Source organism: Microcebus murinus, chromosome 26, assembly GCF_040939455.1.
Source record: "Microcebus murinus isolate Inina chromosome 26, M.murinus_Inina_mat1.0, whole genome shotgun sequence".
Taxonomy (NCBI): Eukaryota; Metazoa; Chordata; class Mammalia; order Primates; family Cheirogaleidae; genus Microcebus; species Microcebus murinus.
Genome location: NC_134129.1, coordinates 4,900,864 through 4,926,068, shown reverse-complemented (window position 1 = coordinate 4,926,068; position 25,205 = coordinate 4,900,864). Strand labels below are relative to the sequence as shown.

At 36.0% G+C, this 25,205-nt stretch overlaps 1 long non-coding RNA gene across 2 annotated transcripts in view; it reads right to left on the bottom strand.

The window, feature by feature from the left end:
- The window catches only part of LOC142864733 (uncharacterized), a 34,557-nt gene extending 17,709 nt beyond the window's left edge, over positions 1 to 16,848 (bottom strand). The window contains exons 1-3 of one of the 2 annotated variants that reach the window (XR_012915074.1): positions 16,785 to 16,848; positions 12,205 to 12,333; positions 10,022 to 10,102 (exon numbers count right to left, since the gene is read on the bottom strand). This is a non-coding gene — a long non-coding RNA (uncharacterized LOC142864733). The remainder of the gene's footprint in view (positions 1 to 10,021; positions 10,103 to 12,204; positions 12,334 to 16,784) is intronic. The other variant, XR_012915075.1, reaches the window with a different exon arrangement.
- Positions 16,849 to 25,205: the final 8,357 nt, after the last annotated feature.

Here is a 25,205-nt window from a genome sequence, read left to right as displayed (position 1 = left end):
TATAACTGGAGCTAAATGATAGGTATACAAGGTCATTATGTGGTGTAAGGGACATTGGAAACTACGAAGGGAGGAAGCTAAGATGGGAGTGAGGGAATAAAAATAATCTATAGGGTACAATGTACACTATATTCTGGTGACTGTTATACAAAAAAGTCCTGACTTCAGCATTATACAATTCATCCATGTAACAGAAAACCCCCTAAATATATTGATGAAAAAATATATATATATACATATATATGTATGTATGTAAAAAATTATAGACCTCATCCAAACTAAATAAGAGTATCTGTGTTCCTAGAGAGAGGCAAAGATATAAAATGTAACCAAAATGTCAAAAAGAAAAATTTATCATTGAAGATACTAAATATCATAGAAAATTTTGAGGGATTTTTTAAAAACCACATATTTTTTTAGTGGAATGATACTCAATTTCAAGGTACAGATAGATTTATCCCAGTGTTACAAAGAGTAGATTAATTTTGGTGTAATTTCTACCAAAGAACTATAAAATCTACTGTATCAAAGGGAAAAGTATGAAAACATATTTTTCAGAAGACTAGAATTTCCACAAAGCAGACAACCAAAAGTTATATCATTCTAATACATGAAATGCAAAATAATGCCTGTTCCATCTGCTTTCAGAAACTTCAATAAAAGCAAGTCATTCAAAGGCAACTGAGGAAGTCTGACATTGGCCGTATTACTCAATACATTATAGATGGGCAAAATTTTTGAGAAGCCAATAAAACATACTGACATATTGAAAGGTCATATTATGTCCTAATGACTTCCTTGACCTTAAAGCTGATTTTCAATATTTTCATGTCCTCAGGATATAAGAGAAAAAACAGTTCATTACTTTAAAGTATTGGGCTTTGATTATCTAAATAATTATTGTTTTCAAAATGAATTTGAAAAGGAGAGATTCCAATAATATAAGAGGCTTAACATAAGCAGTTTAAATAGAATAAGTCTATCTTCAATTTAACCATGAGATTAATGAGTAGTAATAATTACTATTGGAAAGGTGATGGATAGTATGTCCTTTACATACATATATATACACACATTTAAATATATATAATAAATAAATGGGTAAGGTAAGTAGTCATATTCAGCCTGTCATCTTTTCAGTGTTTTCTGTTATAGGTAATTTTCATGATGCTTTGCATATATTCTCTCATTTAAGCCTCAAAGCAAATCTGACTACTCTTAATCTCATTACAACATAAATATAGCTTCAAAGTATCCATGTTTTAGCTGAACTAAACCAAGGAATGCAGGAAATTAGCTCCAAACTGTAGCCCTCTGAGAGGGTAGTATTTCTTCCTAACACACGCTGCTGTCATCATTTTTACTAAGTTCATTACCTTTGGCCAGTTGTGGAAAGGGAGCTAACAACTGTGATTGGGTTAAGAAATTAAGAAAAGAACAGATATGTATCATGAAGATGTTTTCACTATATAATATGTAGATCAATATAATGTATAGACACTCTTAGGATGTCTTTAGCAGGCAAGGGTACTTTCAGCTAATTTTTTTGTCTCAACAATAAAAATGTTGTGAAATATTTTCCTACACTGAGTACTTGTTTTCTTGATGATTAAAAATCAAGTCCCGAACTTGCATACACCCTGACTACGCTTTGGATTGGCAGCCATGGGTCACATCCCCTCCAAATCCAATAAACTCTAACTAACTAGAGAGAGCAAGCATGAGGCCTGGTCCCACAGAAGTAACTTGGCACTGTTTGTTTGTTTCTTTGGTGAATCCAATATAAGAGTTTTTCTGTCACACTGGGGACAGAAGCCAGGTTGGGAGTGACTGGGAAATGAGCAGTAAAGCTGGCAAATCCACAGTCCCTTTTCCTAGAGCTTCACTCTGAAGGAAAGAGGTGACAAGAATGTAGTAAGAATGAGAGTATGGGTGCTTGAAAGTGAACATTTCTTAAGCAAAGGAATAATATAAAAAGAGAATTTTTTCCAAAGATCTCTATAACCTCTGCATTTTAGGGGGGGGTCAAGTGTAGAATGAAAATAATAAAATTAAGGGGTCACTACAGTAATTCAGGTAAAAACGAATGACTTAGAGTAGAGTAGAAGCAGGAGAGATGAGTGGCTGGATTTAGAATTGGGAAGGCAGGGAGCAAGGCTGATAGGATTGGGTGGGAAGGGTGAGTTCAACGTAAGTGATAGTTATTTTCTGGGGGAAAAAAACAATCAGCTAAGTGGCAGATCCTGCAATTACAGGAAGTAAAAGGAAAAAGTGACAAAGACAAGCTCCTGAGGAAGCACTTGTAAAGGAGAAGGAAATATCTAGATACCAATGACTTTAGGGTTGTGTAGCCAATAAATAAGGAAGTTCATTTCTAATTGCCTGCAATATCTTGATGAAGTAGGAGGAAAGCCAGGTTGGTGGGGTTGGATGAGGGCTCAGGACAAGGTAGAATACTTTAATAAAACTGGCATCAACTTGGAAATGGCAGTCCTCTGGGGAAGGAAGTAGAGCTAATCTAAGACACTCGAAAGGATTTCAAGCAGCCCCGAAGGACCCTACGTGTGGGATGGAACAATGCTTGTGACATCTTTGCACCACTGTCAAGAACCAGGAATTAGAAATGGAGGAGACAGGTTGGTTTAGGCCAATACTGGAGTTTGGAGTTAGCAAGGGCAATGGACCAGTCAAACAAACAGGTAAAGAATTGAGGACCACACAAGTAAAAGTAGTTGTGTGTCCTATATAAACTGCCTACTCCAAGCAGCCTGCACTTTTTATCATTAGAGTAGCATTTGGTCTTTCTTACACCAGAGCATGTACATATTTTCCCTCTGTTGGGCATGGCCCTCTGCTCAGGGTCTCACAAGGCTGAAAAGATGTTGCCAAGGGTGTATTTTTTTTTCCTGCAGCTCAGGTCTTCTTTTAAGCTTGTATTATAGTTGTTGGCAGAATTCAGTCCTTCAGTGGTAGGACTGAGGTCCCTAGTTTTTCACTGGCTGCAACCCAGGGGCCACACTCAGCTCCTACAGCCCATTTACCATGACTGCCATGTGGCCTCTCCACAACATGGCTCCTGGATTAGAAACCAACAGAAGAGCACTGGCTGCAGCTTCAAGTCTCTCTGATGTCTTCTGTCTCTGACATGGTAGAACCTGTTAGAAAGGGCTCACCTGGTGAGGTCAGGGCAGCATATGCCAGCAGGGAGCAGAAATCTTGAGACCACCTTAGAATTCTGCCTGCCATAGGAAGTATTACACCCTCATCCTTGACTTTGAAATGTATGATTTAAAATTGTTTACTTCTTTTTTCCCACAGCCTGGTGAAAGTCAGTTTGGCCCTAGGGGACCATACCCACCTAGACGACTGCCGCCTCCTCCACTGCCATATCCTTTTGGCCCGGGACTCGTCGCACCTCCTCCTCCTCCGTATGGTCCAGGGAGAATTCCTCCCCCTCGTCCCCCTCTGTATGGCCCAGGGATAGCTCCTCCCCCTCCTCCTTTCCCTTAGGCCCCATCCACCTGCACCTCTGGCTTCCCCTGTGTGCCCTGCAGTCCACCCGCCTCCCATCCTTCTTCATCCCAAATACAAACAACCACAACAACGGTGCCATGCCCACCGCAGGAGACACCACTGCCACTGTAACTACCGCCTACTCCTCCAAATACAAATGCCAACACTGCTCCTCAGAGTCTTTTGGATAAATCCTTTCCTAATTTTGGATGATAATGAGATACTCTAAAATCTCTGAGCTTTGGGAAGAAACAATCTGAGAAAGAAATTGTGACACAACCCCCACAAACATGTGACCAATGAGATGAAAATAAAGAATTGAGCAACAATATGAAGTTTCCACTGTGGTCATCAGAGCCCCAGTTGGCCCCCAGTTAAGTCACCCACATGAACATTAGTGCTGCCAGAAGTCTGACCTTGTCCCACGAGGCCAAAGAGGTAGGGGGAAATGCAATGGGCCACCTGACCCTGCAGCGTAGACTATGAAACTGGAAGAGTAGGCAACAGGATCCCTCTTGAGTACTGCAGCCATCATACAATTACAAAGCCCAATATCTGTAACATGCTAATAGATACTAAAACTAAAAGATCTTAGCCCACACCACAGCATGCCGCCTAAAAATTCCTGAGTACCACCTGATCATTACTTACAAATAGAAGTTAACACAGGCTGCCAGGTTCAAGAGGAGAAACACCTTTCCATATAATCTAAACATCTACCCGAGATATGGGGCACAAGTCTTGGAATTTGACATGAAAAATTTTCAAAGCTAATAAAGAGACAGGAAATGGTTTCAGATAACAATAATAAGAGGCTGAGGACTGAGATTTCCATGTCTCTATCGCTTCTAATTATAAGTTGAGGTTTTAATCAAAAGCCAGTCCTACTCAGGTGGTAGCAAGTGGCACTATCAAGACGGCAGTGACAGATGCTGAGGGCTGGTGGGCGTCTGTTCTTCTTGGATCCCCGGGAGGTGGCCAGTGGGGGGACCAGGGGTGGTGCATGGCAACCAGTCTTAGTGCACGTGACAGCACCCGCCCTGGCCTGGATGGAGCAATGGGGAAGTGGCAAAAGTTGAGTGCCTCCTGGGCCTTCTAGGATAGATTTACAGGAGCATGAGACCTTCTATTCAGCGGGAAAATGCAACACTGCCTTAGTGTCACATGGCATGGGAGCAGCGGGGCAGGAGGAGTGAAAGTTAAGATTCTCCAAACTCGGTCTGAAAGACACTGGCATGAAGGAGGAGGTGTATGACACAAGAACAGACAAGAACTAACGCTTCATGGAGTCGAAGGTGGAACCTCATATTTAGACTGTCAAGGATAAGCCTCTGCCAGTGAAGACAAAATAAGAGACCAGGGCCTAGTTGGAAATCCTAATGGAATGTCATGTTAAAAATCTGTGTAACTGAAGCCAACTAAGTCAAAAAGTATCCTTGGCATTGCTGAAATGAGGCTTTCACGGGGTAAAAATGCACTGACTGAGGCACTTCCAACTTTTAGTGTCTGTGATTCCATGCAATGAGTAAGGAAGATGGATTCACAGAGTGCTCTACCAATCTCACTGTATTTGCAGGTCTTTGAAAAGATGACAATGCAGACTTTCTCTTTGCCCACAGCATTAAAGTATACTATGTTCTTTTTTAAAATATCATTGTTATTTAATGAGTATTTAAATTTAAATTTTTTATGTTAAATTCTTCCAAGTTTAAAACAACCAACAAAAGAAAAAATGGCACATGAACCTTTGTTGTTTAATAGAAATTTTCTTGCATTAATCGCAGTGTTTATTTTTGTATGTGTGTGGGAAAAGACAATTTAATATGAAAAGAATTATACTGAATTAGACTGAGCTGCATTGATAATAGCCTTCACACCAATCTAATGATAAGGATGAAAGTTTGCATTTTGTCAGTGTGCAAGGCACTAAAAAGAACAGTCTCTGCCAAGCGGCTTACAATTACTAACCCAGAAAATGTGTTCCACACCGTCAAGGAAAGAAAACTTAATGGTGACTTATAAAAATATCATTATGTTGCACATATGAATTCTGTTAGATACCCTGGTATGTGGAGGTATTAGAGATATGTGCATTTTTTTAGGTGCTAGAGTTTTATTTCAGTGCTGGCATGCTCCAGGTGTTTCTCTTACATGTCTGCTTTGAGGAGTAGAAGGTAGAAGAGTGCTCTTTTATAGGATGGAAATTAGAACAGCATTTCTTAAAAGGTGCTCCATGACACACTGAAAGACTAGCATTAAGAAATGTTACACACAAATAATAACCACATGAAATATCCAAGGTAAAGTAAAATTGAGAAATATTGCACATCCTTTGCATGTGGCTAAATATTCATTGGCATATTATACTAACAATTCCAAAAGTTCTACAATAAAGAAAGATGGTTACTTTTCCCAAAATCTATGCACACTTATTTAGCCACCAAAATCTTTTCAATGTAATGCTTATTATGAAACACATTTTGAGGAAATCTATAATAAAACTATTAGGCTTTGAGAACAGCAGAGACACAGTTTATTTCTTTTCTATTTTACCAAAAGTCACAATTCAGAACCATTCATGGGGTGAGCCTATTACTCTATCAAATTATTTATGGGATGAAGTCACAATACATAAATTTAAATGGTAACATAAACATATGTTTAAAGCCTGATGTAAGTCTATGCATCCCATCTGTATAAAAACAACGTTTTGGTATTGTCTCTCTGAAGTCTAGCCATAGTTCTGAAGATGCCCCTTCCAACAACGTGGCCCCCAACACCTTACACTCTAAAGACACCAACAATGCTGTGGCAGCCACATCTATCTCAGCTGCTGCGGCGGACACTTCCCTGCCTGCCAGCAGCAACAGCTTTAGTAATCCTACAACTGTCGGAGATTACAAACATACCAAACCGCAGGAAGACAAAGGCAAACCAAGGTAAATACTATCCAAAATATTTCTAACTGAAAGACACTGAGTTGTATCTAAATAAAACCAGAATTTTTCTGCCACAACCAAAGAGAAAGAGAAACAGTTTCTAACTGTTTCACTGGCATATGGATTGGAGGCTTTTATTCCTCTTTTATTTCAAGAACTAAGTTTGGTCTCCTTGAGTAGATAGATCATATCTATAAATCCACTGAAGGCTAATTTCTACAAAAGAAGCAAAAGTTCACCACATGTCTATCTGTTGTGACCTTCTGATCCCGATACTAAAATATGTTTTGCTTTCCTGGAAATAAAGCTCCAAGGGGTTAATGAACATTCCCAACCCCACACTATTAAAAGCTGACAAAGTCCATTTTGGAACTGAGGTCTTTGCATTTCCATTTCAGGGAATAATACACCGTTACCCTGCCAAATATGAAGTTGTTATCTAAGGCATTTGTACTAACTTTTAGGTTATGATATGTACATCTTCCATTTTTTGAAGTCCATTTTTAAGTAAAAAAATTCCTATCAGTAGACTATAAATAATGTATCAGGAATAAACTTCTTAAATAAGCCTGACACGATCTTAGTACTGATTTTGCTCTTCTCTGAAGTTCTTTCTACATTTAGAAGATTAAGATGTTAATATCTTCCTATATCTTAGAGTTATTTTTCTATTAAATGAGAAAATTAATCTAACATGATTTATTAAATAAAAAATGTGTCTAACTAATGTTTTAAAATTTTTTAAGTAATTTATATTGTTAAGAGACAGCTTGTATATAACCAGGTTCTCTTTAAGAAAATGAAATTGTGACAAATGAAATATATTTTGGAAATTAAGACAAATCCAGGAATACTTCTCAAGAGAGCTCTTTAAAGAGGAACTGAATTTGTTGTGTTACAAGGTTGGTGTTATCAATCTAGCAACACTCTGATTAAAGGGCTATCGTGTATACTTGTTTACATGCACAGACAGACTGGGTACATTCAGGTTATACTACGAAGACAACTTTCACATTTACAATAGAATAATACACTTCCTGTTTGAAAATAAATGGCAGATTTTCTCGTGGCTCTCTGTGGAAAGGAGAGCTACTTTTTAAAAACAATCACCATGATTATATTTGATGGACATTGTGAATTTTTTTATCTGATTTCATTTTTCTTTTAACTTTGGCAATGTGGAAGCCCCGGAAACATTTGTTGCCAACTTCAAGTTTATAGCAAGTATAGCAACTTCAAGTTCAAGCAAGTTTATAGACCTTTGTGGTGTGGGTCTCTTGTGGGATCCATGTTGTCCAAATCAGAGCTATCGCTGTTCTTCAATCTACAAACCTTATTATTAATTACATTTTATCATGGCATCACTGATTAATCCCACACAATAAATTTTCTACAGAAATTTTTAAAAGCAATCTGTAAATTGTAAAGCATGAAAAACATTACCTTGTCATTAGCCCAGAAACCAAATGACCAATTTCTGAACAATCTACAGGAAACACACACGTTCCACAGATCCAAAGAAACAATTATAACTACCATATTTCAGCAGAAATAAGGGTAATGCAACTTGGCAGTAATTTTCAAATATGTGGCTGCATGACTGAGTTTAATTCTGCTAATCTAATTATATCAAGAAAACGTTTTGCATCTCTCACATAAATCTCTGCACTAAGAATAGTGTGATTCTACTGTCACCTTGAATTTCCTGTGACCAGAGACATTAGCTCCTTTAGGTATTATTCTAGTAAGTATTTAGTCACATTATTTTAAAGTCATGAGTTAATTAAAGATTAACTTGAGTGACTGTTTTTCTTAACAGACAGGTGCTTCCGTTTGCTTATATTCCTCCACTACCTTGCTAGTCACAAGCCACTCAGAGATTGTCTTTCAGTTTTGCCAATGTTAATCTTAAGAACTTCAGAGCCAATGATCCATTACAATTAGATCACACTTTGATTTAGAACACTTGGCTGGTGAATGCGTTGGCATCAAAACAAGAAAGAAGAGACAGTCATCTTTTGAAACTCTATTGAAATTATTGGCAAAGAAGGAAGTGGAACTTTCTATTAATACATTCATTTAGAAATAGAATCATCTTCCCTCATGTCTGGGCATGTAAATGGTTCAGCGATAGATTAAGGGCTAAGATTAGCACCAGTAATAGAATTTATTATACTTGATTATGTCATTAGAAATTTTTAAAAGTCTGTGAAATTCTAACAGCGAAAATGAACTTAAGTACTGTAATTTTAAAACTAAAATAAACTCTGGAAGTGTTTTCTCTCTTCCTATAACAACTACAACTTCCAAAAGATTTTTAAAACACTAAGCAACTAGATATGCTGTAACTTCAGCAATTTGCACTATGTGTTATACCCAGCACATACTCAAAAATGTCGAATGAGCAAAAGTAGTAAAGAAGGAAGAAAGCAGAGGAAGTTGGGAGGGAGAAACAAAACTCCATGACATAGAAATTTTAAATATCAACATTTTTCAAATGAAAAAATTGAAGCATAATAAAGTCGACCCATACTGTCCAGATAACAAGTGTTGGCATTGGATTTGAAATAGAATGATATGACCATAAATTCACTTGATTCATCTCCACTATGTACTGTAACATATTTGTTCTAAATTTATGGCACTTATATATTAACATATTTGGGAGGCAGCAGATAATACTGGTTAAGGACTCAGGCTTGAAGTACACAAACTTAGGGTCAAGTCCCACTCAGCTAATTAGTATCTATGTGTGAAAAAGGGTGATAATAGAACTCATTTCATCCTGCCACTTGGAATATGCTAAAAGATTTAATAAATAATATCTATTATTGGCCAGATGGACGTGGTGGCTCACACCTGTAATCCTAACACTCTGGGAGGCTGAGGCAGGTGGATCGCTCAATGTCAGGAGTTCAAAACCAGCCTGAGCAAGAGCAAGACCCTGTCTCTACTAAAAATAGAAAGAAATTAATTGGCTAACTAAAAATATATAGAAAAAATTAGCCAGATATGGTGGCATATGCCTGTAGTCCAGCTACTTGGGAGGCTGAGGCAGGAGGATGGCTTGAGCCCAGAAGTTTGAGGTTGCTGTGAGCTAGGCTGACACTACAGCACTCTAGCCCAGGCAACAGAGTGAGACTCTGTCTCAAAAAAAAAACCTATTATTATTATATCATAACTTACATTATAAAACTAGAGATTATAGGATCATCGAGTATAGGAAAAATTCTCAAAGACTAGATTTTCAAAAATACAAGTCTGTGACTTTCCAATAGATATCCACTTCAAAGTAAAAATATCTGTATATAATTTTCCCATAAGCAAGAACTTTTATTTCTTCCAATTTTTGTTTAATTAAGTCTCTCAAGTTAATAATGGCAAGCTAATAATGTGGATGATGTTTTTCAACACAGCTGATCTCAGTCCTTCACTGGCAAAAGGGAACTTCCTCAAAAATACTCATATATAGGTCGTTTAAATAATCCAAATATCTTAAGATAATCAGACTCAAAAAAATAAAATACAGTTAAGATTGAGAAAATACGTGAACCTTCTGACTATCTCACCTCTTCCACCACCAGTTTTTCCTTCCTGCTGTTTCCAGAATTTAGATCAAAATCTTGACCCAAGCACTGATTTTTCTCAGCCTTCAAAAACAAGCCAATGTTACATACCTCTGAGAAATACACAGAATCAGATATGTAGAAACTTCCAAGTATAAAACAGTAATACAATTTCATTATTTCAACTAAAAAATAGAAGAATGAAACCCACAATATATATAGTACAGTTACCCAAACAGTCAAGCCAAATATTTTAGATACTCTACACATTACTGGCCATGGTACTATGTGTGTATATGTATGTGTGAACTCAAGAGTACTTAGCAACATCTGTTTAATTGTCACTTCTGTTTTTAATTCTCATTTTTGTTTCTAAATTCTCTCTACATCATATTAGAATTCAATTTTAAAATGTTTTATTTCCCATACAATGTTATTTTTGGTAGAAAATATAGTGAGAGTAACACATAATAAAAAATGACCCATTAAAATTACTTGAAATAGAACAGATTTTGCTTTTTCTTTAAAATAAAGAGAAAATGGTGTGCCACAGACCCCAGATTATACTTCTGAAGTGATAACATTTTATGAGGTATGGGATTCCTCAAGAAATAATAAATACTGAATGGGTCAAAGCTCTTCAGAAACAAACAAAAAAATGCAGAAAAAGATTGCCAAATTGGCAGTGACAGGTTTCCTATCTTTGTTTGAAGTGCTCCAACCAAGTTGTTTTACCTCCAACTAGCCTTTATCTTATGTCAATAGAAATCCATTGCAATATACATAAGAGATTTCTTGTTCTTTCTCACTTTTATTTGCCATCTTTCAACTGGCAAGAATCATTGTGACCAGCAGATTAGTCAGCCCTAAGAAAGATCCTCACACAAAGGTAGGTACTTAGAAATATGAACTAAAGAATTTTTACTTTGAACATTAAATTTTTCTCAGACTTTGAAGATCACATTTTTATGAATTCATTTTTACCAAAAAACAAACACCTTATGAAATTACAATTAAGTATATTAAATTTTGAAAACTTCTGCATGCCATCATGTTAGGCATTTAGATCAATCAGTCCATCCATGTACACAATTGACTTTCCCCCTGATGTACCTTAAAGGTCTTTAAACTTCATAATGAGAGAATACTCTCAGATGTACTCTGAAAGAGGGAATTAGCCTGTAATAGGTGAGTATATTTCATTATTAGTTTTTCTTTTGCTTTTTCTTTTGCTTTTCAAACTTCTTATAAGAATGGATTATAGGGAAAGTGAAGTTTAAAGGAATGGCCATAGCCACATGTAACTGAATATCCAATGAAATCTTGTCCCTAGGATTCTTTCAAGACTTGCATTGTTCAGCCAACACATTCAACCTATGGACAAAGTTGACTGTCAGGAAACCAGTCTGCACAATGGTGCATGGAGTTGCTGTCCCAGAACTCAGACTATCATGTATTCAAAATATATCGTACATTTTGACCCAACTAATTTCCACAAAGCAGGCAGCATAACATTACATCATTCTGAAACATGAAATGTAAAATAATGCCTCTTCCACCTACTTTCAAAAACTTGAATAAAAGAAGTCACTCAAAGGAGACTGAGGTCATCTGATCTTAGCCATATTACTGAGTGCATTATAGATGGATGAAATTTTTGATAAACTAATAAAACATATTGACATATTTGAAAGGTCATATTATATCCTATGACTTGAGCTTACAGCTGATTTTCAATATTTTCATTTCCTCAGGATACAAGAGAAAAATATTTCATTATTTTGAACTATTGGGATTATCCAAGCAATAACTTTTTTGCTCAAAATAAATTTGAAAAAGAGAGCTTTCCAATAATGTAATTTAATATACGCAGTTGAAATAAAAATAAGCCTTTCCCAAGCTTAACTATATATGAGATTCAATGAGATTCAAGATGATTAATAATTGCTGAATGTTATAAATATGAAAGGTAGCATGGCCTTTGCATGTGTGTATACATACATTTATTTATTTATTTGTGGGTGAGGTATGCATTTCAAGATTATCTATCATCTTTTCAGTGTTTTCTCTGTTATAAGTAATTTTCCAAATGCTTTGCATATATTAACTCATTTAAACCTCAAAGCAAGTCTGACTACTATAATCTCACTACAATATAAATAAATTTAGATTCCAAGTATCCCTACCTTAGCTGGATTATTCCTAAGCCAAGGAATACAAGAGATTAGCTCCAATGATAGCTCTTTGAGAGGGTAATATTTCTTCCTAACATAGCGTCATCATCATTTTTACTGAGTTCCTGAGTTACATTTGGCCTGTGTGGAAAGAGAGCTAATCACTGGCATTGGATTAACAGATTAGGAAAAGAATAGGTATTTACTATGAAGGTTTTTTCATTACATAATATTTAGATCAATATAATATTTAGACACTCTTAGGATGTCTTTAGCAGGCAAAGGTACTACTTTCTACGAATTCCTTAATTGACTCAATAATAAAAATATTGTGAAATACTTTCCTACACTAAGTATTTCTCTTCTTGACAAAAATCAAGTCCTGAACTTGCATACACCCTGACTAGACTTTGGATTGACACATCACCCAAATCCAATGAACTGCCACTGGCTAGCGAGGACAAACATGAGGCCTGGTCCCAAACAGTGGTTTGGCATTGTTGGTTTCATTGGTGACACCAATTAAAGAGTTTTCCTGCCATGTTGGAGACAGAAGCCAGGTTGGGAAGTGACTGGGAAATGAGAAGTAACACTGGCAACTCTATAACACCATTTTATAGAGCTTCACTATGAAGAAAATCATGATAAAAACAACAGTATGGATGGAAGAAAGTGAAATCTTTCTTAATCAGAGGAATAACATAAGTTAACCTATTTTTCAAAAGATCTCTTTAACCGCCCTGCATTTTAGGTGAGTGGGGCAAGCATGAAATCAAGAGGTCAAATCAAGGAAGTCACTACAATAATTCAGTAAAAACAAATGACGTAGAGTAGAGAAGCAGCAGGAGAGATGGTGAGTGGTTGGATTTAGAATTTGGAAGGCAGGGAGCAAGGCTGATAGGATTTTAGGGTGGAGAGGTGAGTTGAATATAGGTGAGTATTTTTGAGGAGAAAATGAATCAGTTAAATGGCAGATACTACAGTTATAGGAAGGAAAAGGAAAAAGTGACAGACACAAGGTCCTGAGGAAGCACTTGTAAAGGAGAAGGAAATATCTAGGTATCAATGAGAGACTAACTTCCACTTCCCTTTGTTTCATGTTTGTACTGTCACTGCTGTGCCTGTAGACACGTAAGATGTGTTTCCACCCCGCTCAGCTCCTACATTAGCATATTGTACAAAGCAGGTGTTCAATAATATGTTTCACAATTTGTTAGTGTTCAAAGCCTGGACCAACCCTGAACTATTAAATGAGATAAAAGAGACATTTTCCTCAACCTGTAAGGACACTTAATTCCATTTGGAATTGATTTCAATGACAAATTATATTATAGGCAAAGGATATGATCTTTGCCCATGATAATATTTTTCCATTCAATAGTAGCTCAGTTTTGATTGAGAGCCTAGGTATTCACGGGGCAAGAGAGAAAAATTTTTCCTTTTCTTTGATGTAGACTTTCAGACTTTCTAACTTAGATACGAGTAATGCTTTTCTATTGCCATATAATAAAGTACCATAAATTAGTATCATAAAAGAAACCCATTTATTATCTCAGTTTTCTGTGGCATTAACTCTGAGCTTGGCTTAGTTAGCTTCTCTGCTCAGGGTCTCGCAAGCCTGAAAAAGTGTTGCCAGGGCCATATCTTTCTTTCCTGCAGCTCAGGGTCTTCATGTGCCAAGAACTGGGATAATTACCTGGATAAATAAGTTCTCTGCCCTCCTGGGGCTTAGAGAATGTCAAAAATAAGAGTTTTGTTTCTGTGAGTTTTTTGTTGTTTGTTTTTTTTTTGTCAAAACTATGAATAACACTTATCCACTCAATTTCACCTTCATATCATTTAGATGGTAAATGCTTAAATTACCTACATACTTGCTTTAAACAGTTTTAACAACTACAGAGAAGGAAATAGGTCATAGTTATGACAACTTTAATAAACCCACTTCTCAAAGGTGCCTTGAAATTCATGAAAAAATGCATTTAATTAAAAATATAATATCACCAGAAAAGGAAAATGTAAAGAATACCAATCTATATCCAGCTAGGAAAAAAATATATATAATATAATATATATATTTTTTCCAATAATGCGTAATTTTGAGTTTCTGCATTTCCTGGGGAAAGTAGCACAAGTTCCCTGCAGGTCATGTAAATGCCTCCCCAGTGAGAGCTCAGTTCCCTTAAAATCAGACAAGTGCATGCCTGAAGCATTTTCAAACACCGACTAGCATGAGAGAAGGATGGGAAACAAGAAATAACTAGAAGGGTTCATAGATAGGTTTATTGAAAGGATAGAATTATTAAAGTAAGGTGGAAAATAAAAATAGGGTTGCAGAGGGTTTAATAGTCGAAATTCAAAATTTGGTGGCCACGAAGAACAATTGTTTAGAATTTTTTTCTCTCTCAACTACTCTTTGTCTCCAGGTACTACACTTATGTTTGGATGTTTTTCTTTTTTCTTTTTTCTTAACTTCCTTCACACACACATCTGTAACCATCACAGCTAGCATTTCCCCTGTCTCGCTGCAAGCAGATGTATTGCTCAAAGCCCTACCCCGCAAGACAGCTTCCTCATCAAAAATGAGGTCCTCTTTAAGTGTTCAGCTAACAGAGTACCTACACCAACATCTCTGTGCTGCCTCCCAAATCCCTTTACAATAGCCAAACAATCTTGTCAAGTCCATTTAATCCTTCACTCAATAAGTAGGCATTAAGTACTCACTATGTATCAGAATTTTATAGTAAACTGTGTGCTTAAAGTTAAACAGAAACGATCTCCACCATCAAACTGTTCATTAGTTCTTCCAGGTCTGGCAATATGTCTTCAAGTTTATTTAGTTTTACTCAAATGAGGAACTACCTTCAACAAAAAATAAATTAATTCATCTCTCTCTCCCACATGGCCCACAGGAAACTGCAATTAAATGTTGAGATGCACTGGATTTGCAAGTCACTTCCTTAATTCCATTTGCCTACTTAGCATCCTCAGTTCCTGCTACCAACTTTCCACCCAGTCTTTTTCCTGATTGCCATTAGCCACAGTTTCCACTCAACGATAGAGCTCTCTCCTCAGCATGAGCCTGATTTCTCTCATGCTTCTCTCCCATTGCTCCCAGGCCACTGTCTGTCTACCTAACATCAGCCCCTTCCGCCACATCAACAGAGTCCCTGTTCTATCAGGAGCAAATTTCTCCCTGTCTTGGGGTTTACCCTTGAATTGTAAACTAACCCTGACTTCTTTCTGATGACAGTACACAGCTTTCTCTTTAAAAACTACTCCACCTCAGTCAGTATAAATCATATGTCTCCAAGAAATTGTGCTTGCTGCCCTCAGCCACACTCAGATCCTTCTACTACTGTCCTCATTTAAGAATTTATCTTAAGTGTCACTAATTGCCTCCATTTCCTCACCTAAGTCACAAACTAAGCTTGAGAACGTGCTCCTACCTTCCTCTGCAGAGTGTTCAATCCTGCCTTGTTGTCTTCTTACTGCCTGCTCCACTCACACCCCCAGCATGTTAGCCCCTATGTGTTCAGCCCTCAAGTCTTAGTTTCAGAGTTTCTGATCCACCATCTTTCATAACCCCCAACATGGCTTAAGCCAATCACTAGAGGACTGTACCATTAGATCTAAATATCCCAGAAAACTTTTTCATCTTAAATCATGGATTCTAAAACCCTCTTCTCTAAGTTTCCTATATTTCCACAATGCCTGCCCCCACCCTCTCCCTCTATTAAATATCCTCTCTGACCTCACTGGGATCTTGCAGCCCTCCTATCTCCCCGTCTATAATTACCATTTAGAGTTTGCTTGCTTCCATTTTCTACCTGGATCCTAATGTTGAAAAAGTTATGTATAAATGGCACTCAATAAATATTGAGTTAATAATAATAAATGAATTGACAACAACGTTTAATAAAAATAACTGCCAACTATTGCAAACCTATTATATGCTTGAAACTGACCATGTAAGATACAGATACAAAAATGTGAGTACATATAAATAGATTAGATATAGACATGTGAGCTGGTCTACAATTATGTATTAGTATTTTTTTTTTAGATGAAGCTCAGACAGCTAAAATAACTTGGCTAAGAACAAGAATCTCAGTTAGTGGCAGAGCCAGGATTTCAACTGAAGCAAATCCAAGTCTGATACCCATATTCTTTACACAGTACCTATAGCATCTAACATTCCCATATTGATTTTTATGTTACAAGCCACTCCCAGTATCTGCTTTCTCTCTCACACCTAGGTCAATGAACACTGCTGAGGAAGATCACAAATCTATGCTCTCTGAACGGGCTACATGTTCTTTCCATTTACTGCAATAAGCCCATCTTATCCACTCCCTCTCCTCTATATTGTGAATAGCCCAATAGCAAAAGTATAGATCACTCTTCTTTATAAATATGAAATTAGAAGCTCAGGTATTTTTCAAATGAAAATAAAATTACACCTTGAGCCAGGATGAACTGATAATGTAAAGAAGACACCATGAATACCTATTCCTCTTATTCTATCACCACATGTCAGCTAAGTACACATGACCTTGCTGAGTCTAATTCATGAGGATAAAAAATGATCTCACCTGGGTTTCTGTTAGGTACTCCTTATTTCATTTACTGATGGTACTGCTTTGTAATGCTTACTTCATAATTGTGGCCTTCTGCTGTGATGTCATCCATCACTGCCAATTACAAACAACATGGCTACAGCAACGCCATGACAGAGAGACTTCAGAACACCTCCCATGTGCCCAAGGATCCCAAGCTGTAGCTGAGGAATCATATTATCAGATTGTGTGCTTAAGAAATCCACAAATATGCAGAAAATTCTCCATGAACATGGAGAAAAGGAATCTTTATGGAAATATTTATTCTAAAGGGACATTTTAAAGAAATCTCAAATTTCTTGGGACATTCCTAAAATGAGGAAAGCAGTTTGTCATAGGAATTCAGATCATAGCAGATATCCTAGGGTTTAAGAGGAAAATCTATTTTAGCCATAAAATTCTCTTATGTATTCCTTCATGATATTTCCCCCTTCTGCTGTTGCAACAAGAATCCTCAAGGCAACCTTTAAAATCACATGTTGCAGGTAACTGCCGTCGTCTGTGCACTCTAAATGACTGTGTATAAACAAGTCTCACCAAACTTAGCCCTGACAACCTATGATGTCAATAGACTGTCACATGAGGAATAAATTGGGTTCTGTTGTTTTGAGCTCTTATATTTTAGGTATATTCGTTCCCGCAGCCTTGCCAACTCTAATAACAAAATTAGTGTCCTGCTCTGATGTAGGGTACTACACTGTTTGTGTGAGAGAGAAACTAAGCAATAGTGTAGCAATCAACTGATGGGTGAGATGAGACTATAATTAATAGGATAAAAGGAACGAGAACATATTATGCAGGCACAAAATTTAGGGAAAACTGACCTTCGATAACTTGGAAGACAGACCATTCATGTGCCTACTGAACCTGTAACTGTAGGGAAGTGGTTGGAAAAAGTCAGAGTTTTCTTTCCCTCCTTCCTTGGCAACATTTATACAGCATTCCAAATAATTTATTCCTTAAATCTGTTTTTCTTATATTCTGAGGTTTTCTATAGATACATTATAAGCTAATAGAGTCTGAAAAACATATAAATATTATTTTTAGAATTCTCCTTGATATTTAGTAGATAAAATCATAACTAAGGAAATAACTAATAATTGATTGTTTTATGTTTTGGATACTGAAGGTGATTACAAAGGGGCCTCACCTCTTAACCCATATAAGGGAATTTGTTCTCCACCCAGGATAGGAAATTGTGTTGATAAAATATAATTGGAGGAGACTAGAAAGTATAGAATTAGATGGAATAGAATGGAATGAGATGAATGGAATGCAATAGAATACAGAGCATTATACTTCATAACCCCTTGTTCTGATAAATACATTCATGCATGTACATACTGGGCCACACGATTCAATATATTTCTTATTGTTATTAACAATCATAAATTTTTTAAATAATTATTTGGGATATTACAAAGAATGTTACTAAGAGAAGAAAGACAAAGAGCGCTGATAGATTGTGAGAAATTCAAAGGGTCAGTGGACTAGTGTTTCTGATGGGAAGAGTTGAATACATAAGCTTGAAGGAGAGGCAGTGGTCCCAGGGTGAGATGTTTCAATGAGAGACTTGGAAATGGAATATATTAGGCTAATGGCAACCCAGTGTAGGACTGTGGCAGGGAATAGCTAAAATAAAGAAGAGAAAATTCATTGGAGATGAGAAAATCACAGATGAGAGGACACCTAGAAGGGATGGGACACCCTTGAATATTTAAGTCACGCAGGATGATGTTAGCTGAGTAACAGTATCACTGACAAATTAAATGGAAGGGTGATTCTATGAGCAGAAGTCAGGGTGCAGGTGCTAAGTAAATTTGGAACTTGATGAAGAATATTTTATCTGGTTAGTTTGAACATCATCCTGAACTCAGCAGGACCACTGCTGCTGATAGACTGGATATTGCAGTCACTTCATCAGTTATAATACTGTCAGGGGACAACAACAATGTCAGGTATTTTTAATAGAGAGGATTTAATATCAAGTACCATTAACTAGGCAATGAGATTTGTTAACTGAATAAATAAAAAGGCAAAAATCAGAACAATAAGGTATTATAAAGGTAGCAACTGCAGGAAGAAGCTCATACTTCTAGGGCTAAGGGAAGATAGATAAGATTGGAAATCATTAAAATTTAGAAGCTTGCAGGAGAGGGTCCCATGATATAAAATGCAAATCTATGAAAAAGCAAAATTTCTTGGCTGGTGCTGGTCTCTCCTAATACATAGGAAGTGTCTTTTTGGTCCAAGATGTAGTCCAGTAGGAAAGAATGCTGGAATGATAGTCCTGGCATTTGAGAGAGGATTCAACGAGGCTGTTTTTACAAGTGTTAGAAAAACCACAAACTGAATTTAACACTGACCAGATTTGTTTCTCCTAATGGATTGACTCAAACCCTCACTCCTGAAGTACCTAAATCCTCAGTGGTCATACAATCTCTTGGTTGTTGCAGTTTCCCCTTAATTTTTACTATTGCACATGAATACATCATGTGGTACCCCAGAGAATGCCCCAGATTCCAGACATAGTAATCTCTGTTCCCACTTTTAAGCAGCAACCCAATTTCCCTCTTGGTAATCAGGATCAATCACCCTATCTATTAGAGTCAACCTTTTGTCTTTGTTCAGTAACATGAAGAGAACAAAATGTCCAAATAGGTATATTCCTTCCTTGTGACCCAGGACCTCCAAACTAGCATAGCTCAAACTTGCAGAGACAGGAAGAAAAACTTCTGTGAGTGGGCTATAAGCTGTAATAGTGAGAAGAGCCTTGATCTCTATTCCCATGAATTCTGGTCCTGGGAGAACTAGGCACATATGTTGGTCACCGATCCAAAGCATATTACTACATACTATAAAATAGAACCTTATTTTAGTAGGGTGTATACTCTCACCTGGCATCATAAAGTTTTCAATAGGCCATTCCACTGTTCTATTAGACTTCCTGGTTCCATGTGATAGGATATGGGGTAAGAAGAATGAACTCCATGTGCATGAGCTCATCACCACATTGTTTTAATGTGAAATAAGTGTCTTGGTCAGAAAAATGTCATGACAGCACACTGTTAGCGGATGTGGAATTCTATAAGTCCATGGATTGTGGCTATAGCAGAAGTATCATGGATAGAAAGATAGATCCATATCCAAGGTATGTGTCTATTTCAGCACAGACAAGTTTCTTTGCCCTCCATGGAGTGCGATTTTATCAACTTTACATCAGATGTCCAGGAGATGTTTCTCCAAAAGGCTACTTGCAGAAGAAGGAAGGGATTTGTTTCAGGACTCTGAGTTTCACTATAATTCGCCTAAAGTTACTTGGCATAGGACCCATAGAGCGTCCCCATTTGCCATGGGCACGTTGACTGTCACTGCATCTGCTGAGTCACGCTCCCCCAGATAAAGAGCAGCCGGTACTGCAACCTGGACTTGTTGTAGAGCCTCCCTTTCGCTGATCCCCCCTCACAACTGATAGCTTTATTTGTTATTCAGTAAATTGAGATCAGGAGTAGTTCACTTAAATTTTGGCTATATTGTCTCCAAAATAAAAAAAAAATAGGATAGGCATGATAACAAAAACCATCTGGAATGACATTTTTAAAGTGTTGAAAGAAAGTAACTATTAACAGATACCTAGATTTACAAACACAATGGAAATATCCCTCAAAAATGAAGCAAAATAAAAATATCTTCAGACCAAAAAAATAGAGAATTTGTTGCAAGTTGACCCACAATTTTAAAATACTTAAAAGATATTGAAGCAGAAGGAATGTGATCTCAGATGAAAACATGAAATACAGAAAAAAAATGAAAAAAAATTGAGAATTGGAAAGGATAAATATGCAGGTAAATCTAATACCTATTTTTAAAAATATTAATAATGTCTTATATTGTTTTATATGTAGAACTAGAATTCATTACAATAATAGCATAAAATGGAAAGTGGGTAAATTGAGTTAAATTGTTGTAAAGGCCTTGCATTGTCTGGTAAGTAATAAAAGTACTAAGTTAAGATAGATTTTAATAAATCAATGATGCATGTTTTTATCCCTAGGATAATCACTAAAATAATAATAAAAAAGGGAATCACTGAAAAGCCTTCTCTATGATCTGGAAAAGACAAGAATGCCCACTTTCACCACTGTTGTTCTATATAGCACTGGAAGTCCTAACTAGAGCAATCAGATAAGAGAGAAAAAATAAAGGGCTTCCAAACTAGAAATGAAAAAGTAAAATTATGCTTATTTGCAAATAATATGCTCTTATACTTAGAGAAACCTGAAGAATCCACCAAACACTATTAAATCTGATAAATTCAGTAAAGCTGCATGACATAAAATCAATATACAAGTATCAGTAGCATGTCTAAATGCCAACAAAAGGTAATCTGAAAAAGAAACCAAGAAAGTAATTCCATTTATAATTGCTACAAATAAAAGAAAATACCTAGGAATAAACTTTACTAAACAAGTGAAACAATTTTACAATAGAAACTATAAAACATGAATGAAAGAAATTGAAGAGGACATTTAAAAATGGAAAGACATTCCATGTGTATGGATTGGAAGAATCACTATTGTTAAAATGACCATAATGCCCAAAGCAATCTACAGATTCAATGCAATCCCTAACAAAATACCAATGATGTTCTTCACAGACATAGAAAAAAAATTTTTTTTAATCTATTAAGGTTTCATTTATAAGGAACCATAAAAGACCCAGAATAGCCAAAGTCATCCTTAGTAAAAAGAACAAAACTGAAGTAATGACATTACCTGACTTCAAATTATACTACAGACCTATAGTAACCAAAACAGCATGGTACTGCCATAAAAACAGACACATAGACCAAAGGAATGGAATAGACCCAGATATAAATCCACACATCTATGGCAAAATCATTTTTGACAAAGGTGCCAAGAACATACCTGAGGGAAAAGACAGTCTTCAATAAATCATGCTGGGAAAACTCTATATCCATATGCAGAAGAATAAAACTAGACCCCTATCTCTTACTATATACAAAAATCAAATCAAAATGGACTAAAAACTTAAACTCAAGACCCAAAACTATGAAATCACTAAAAGAAAACATTAAGGAAATGCTTCAGGACATTGGCCTGGGCAAGGAGTTCTTAAGTAACACCCCCAAAGCACAGGCAACCAAAGCAAAACTGGACAAATGGGATCTCATCAAACTAAAAAGCTTCTGCATACCAAAGGAAACAGTCAACAAAGTGAAGAGAACACACAGAATGGGAGAAAATATTTGCAAACTACTCATCTGACAAGGGATTAATAACTAGATTATATAAAGAGCTCAAACAACGCAATGGGAAGAAACATCAAGTAATTAAGCAATTAAAAATGAGCAAAAGATCTGAATACACATTTCTCAAAAGAAGGTACACAAATGGCCAGGTATGTGAAAAAGTGCTTTACATCATCAGTCATCAGAGAAATGCAAATCAAAACTACAACAAGATATCATCTCATCCCAGTTAAAAAGGCATTTATCCAAAAGACAGGCAACAACAAATTCTGGAAAGAATATGGAGAAAGGGGAGCACTCTTACAATGTTGGTGGGTACATAAATTACTATAGCTACTGTGGAGAACAGTATGGAGGTTCCTGGAAAAACTACAGCTAGAACTACCATATGATTCACAACCCCACTGCTAGGTTTATATCCAAAAGAAAGAAAATATAGTGAAAGAAATACCTGCACTCCCATGTCTATTGCACCACTATTCACAATAGCCAGGATTTAGAATCAAACTACGTGTCCATCAATGGATGAAAGGAACGTACATGATGGAATATTATTCAGCCATAAAAAAGAATTAAATTCTATCATTTGCAACAACATGGATCAAACTAGAGAACATTATGTTAAATGAAATAGGCCACAAATTTCACATGTTCTCACTCATATCTGGGAGCTAAAAATTAAAACAACTGATCTCATGGAGATAGAGTTAGAATGATGGTTACCGGAGTTTGGGAAGGGTAGTGTGGAGGAGAGCACAGCCTTTAATACTGCTAGATACATATTTATTAGAAAAAAATGTATCTGCTAAGTAATTTTATTCACTACCAATAGTAAGACTATACCAGCACTTGAATCTCCTGTAACAAAAGACAATTGTTGCTTTAAGTATTGCTCTATGAAATATTGCATCAAAGCCTTTTAATATCAGGTTTGAATTAAAATTTCTCGAGTAGCAGTTTTTGTTTTTAAAAGAAGTATGCTTCCACCTGCTCTAGACACTCATCCTTTGTTGGCTGTAACCCATGCAGAAATTATTTCACTTTTGACAATGTACCTCCCTAAGTCCTCCATAGCCAATGATTCATTATAACCATAAATCATACTTTGTGTTTAAAACACTTGGCTGAAAATATACTGGGCATCAAAACAATTTAGATCACCAAATAGAAAAGTTATTTATATGTTTACAAAATGAACATGTTCCTAGAGAAGGTAACAATTCAGGAAGTATCCAGTATTAACTTAAAGATTTCCTGAGTCATACAAGGTATAGCAACAGAATTATGTAAAACAGATTCAGCAAACTAACAAATGGTACATAAGTTTTAATTGTAAACTTGTTGTCATTAGCAAAGATCCAACAAGGCAAAGAAAACTTGGTAGTTTAAGATCAATTTCAACTTAATTCCCCCATCACCACCAAAAGATTTTAAATCACCTTTTAAATTTAAATATGTTTTACCCCTTTACCAGAGATTCATCATACCAGAATATTTTAAAAATTGAATGAAGAGGACACATAGGTACTACAGTAATAGGGTATTGGGCAGAGGGAAGAGGGAGGGGGCGGGTATATGCATACATAATGAGTGAGATGTGCACCATCTGGGGGATGGCCATGCTGGAAACTCAGACTTGTGGGGGGAGGGGGGAAAGGGCATTTATTGAAACCTTAAAATCTGTACCCCCATAATATGCTGAAATAAAATAAAATAAATAAATAAAAATTTTAAAGATTGAATGAAGAAAGGAATTCCCATTGAAAGACTAACATTAAGTAATAATATGGGTTATTGACAGATGACTCTTACACTTTATTGACAGCAACTCACAGAAAACATATATTTTATATAACCCAGTATACCCACATGTATAACCATAAAAATACTTACAGGAAATGCAATCTGATATTTCTATTCTGCTCTATCCATCCTTTTAATTGTTTGCTACTCCCTAAATTGAAATCACATACTACTAAAGGGTTACATCCAAGTTTCTGTAAGTGATATTAATATTTTTGAAAGTATATTAATTAGTTAAGTGGTTGGAAATCAATCGGATTTGGGAAACAAAATAGCATAATTGGAAAAGAATTCAAGCTCTTAAATATGACAAATTTAGGGTCAATTTCTATCTTAGTTATTTGTGTTTAACTTCAGCAAGTTACTTGACTCCTCTATGATTATTTAATTAGTAGTCTGGCATTAATATAAATTAATAAGAGTTGTTGTGAGGATTGGGTGAGATAATCTACATGCAGTAATTAGCACATAATCTAGGATGTAGTAAGGACTCAACAAATTCTAGCTATTAGGAAATAAAGTATAACATCTTCTAGTATAGGATAATTTTCTCTCAACTGAATAGCTTTTAACTCATATGAATAAATCTCTCAGTACCTGGATTTATCTTAAACATAAAATTGTCTAATTTACTATACCTTTTGCATAAATTAAAAATAGATTCTATAATTTGTCCATACCTCCCATCTTTGTTAGGCTAGTGTACACTGTATCCATTCATCTTGCTTAGATAATGGTGATAACACCACATACTTACAGAACCCAATATATTTTGCAGTATTTAATTATCTTTTAAGTAGTTCAGATATTCATTAGCTTGATGAAAATTGATTAAGTAATTTCCCCACATTTAATATTTTAAGTAGCTCAAATGTACGTGTACAGATAGTACCTTTAAATAAAATTACATATCTAGGAACAAAATATCAAATTAAGACTAAGAAACTGTAGGAACTCTATTTCCTAATTCTTTCTCTCCACCACTAGATGTTTTTCTGCTATTTCCAAAATTGAGACAAAGCATTTATTTCATCTACTTCCTTTTTCCATTCTTTAAATTCCTTCTTCCCAAATAAACCAATTCATACTGTATACATGTCAGTTCTTGGACTTTCATATAGAAACATGGAAATCCCAGAATCCACACCATTTTACAGCAGTGGTTCTCCAACAAGTTTTCCCATTGTAATATCCTGAGGAGTCTTTCCATTCTTTTGCCTTTCTTCCGACCCTATAACTTCAGATGAATTGCTCTTCAGTGAGGACCAAGACTTGGGATTTTTTAAGCTTCCCAGGTAATTGTAATGTGCAGCGAAGTGTAA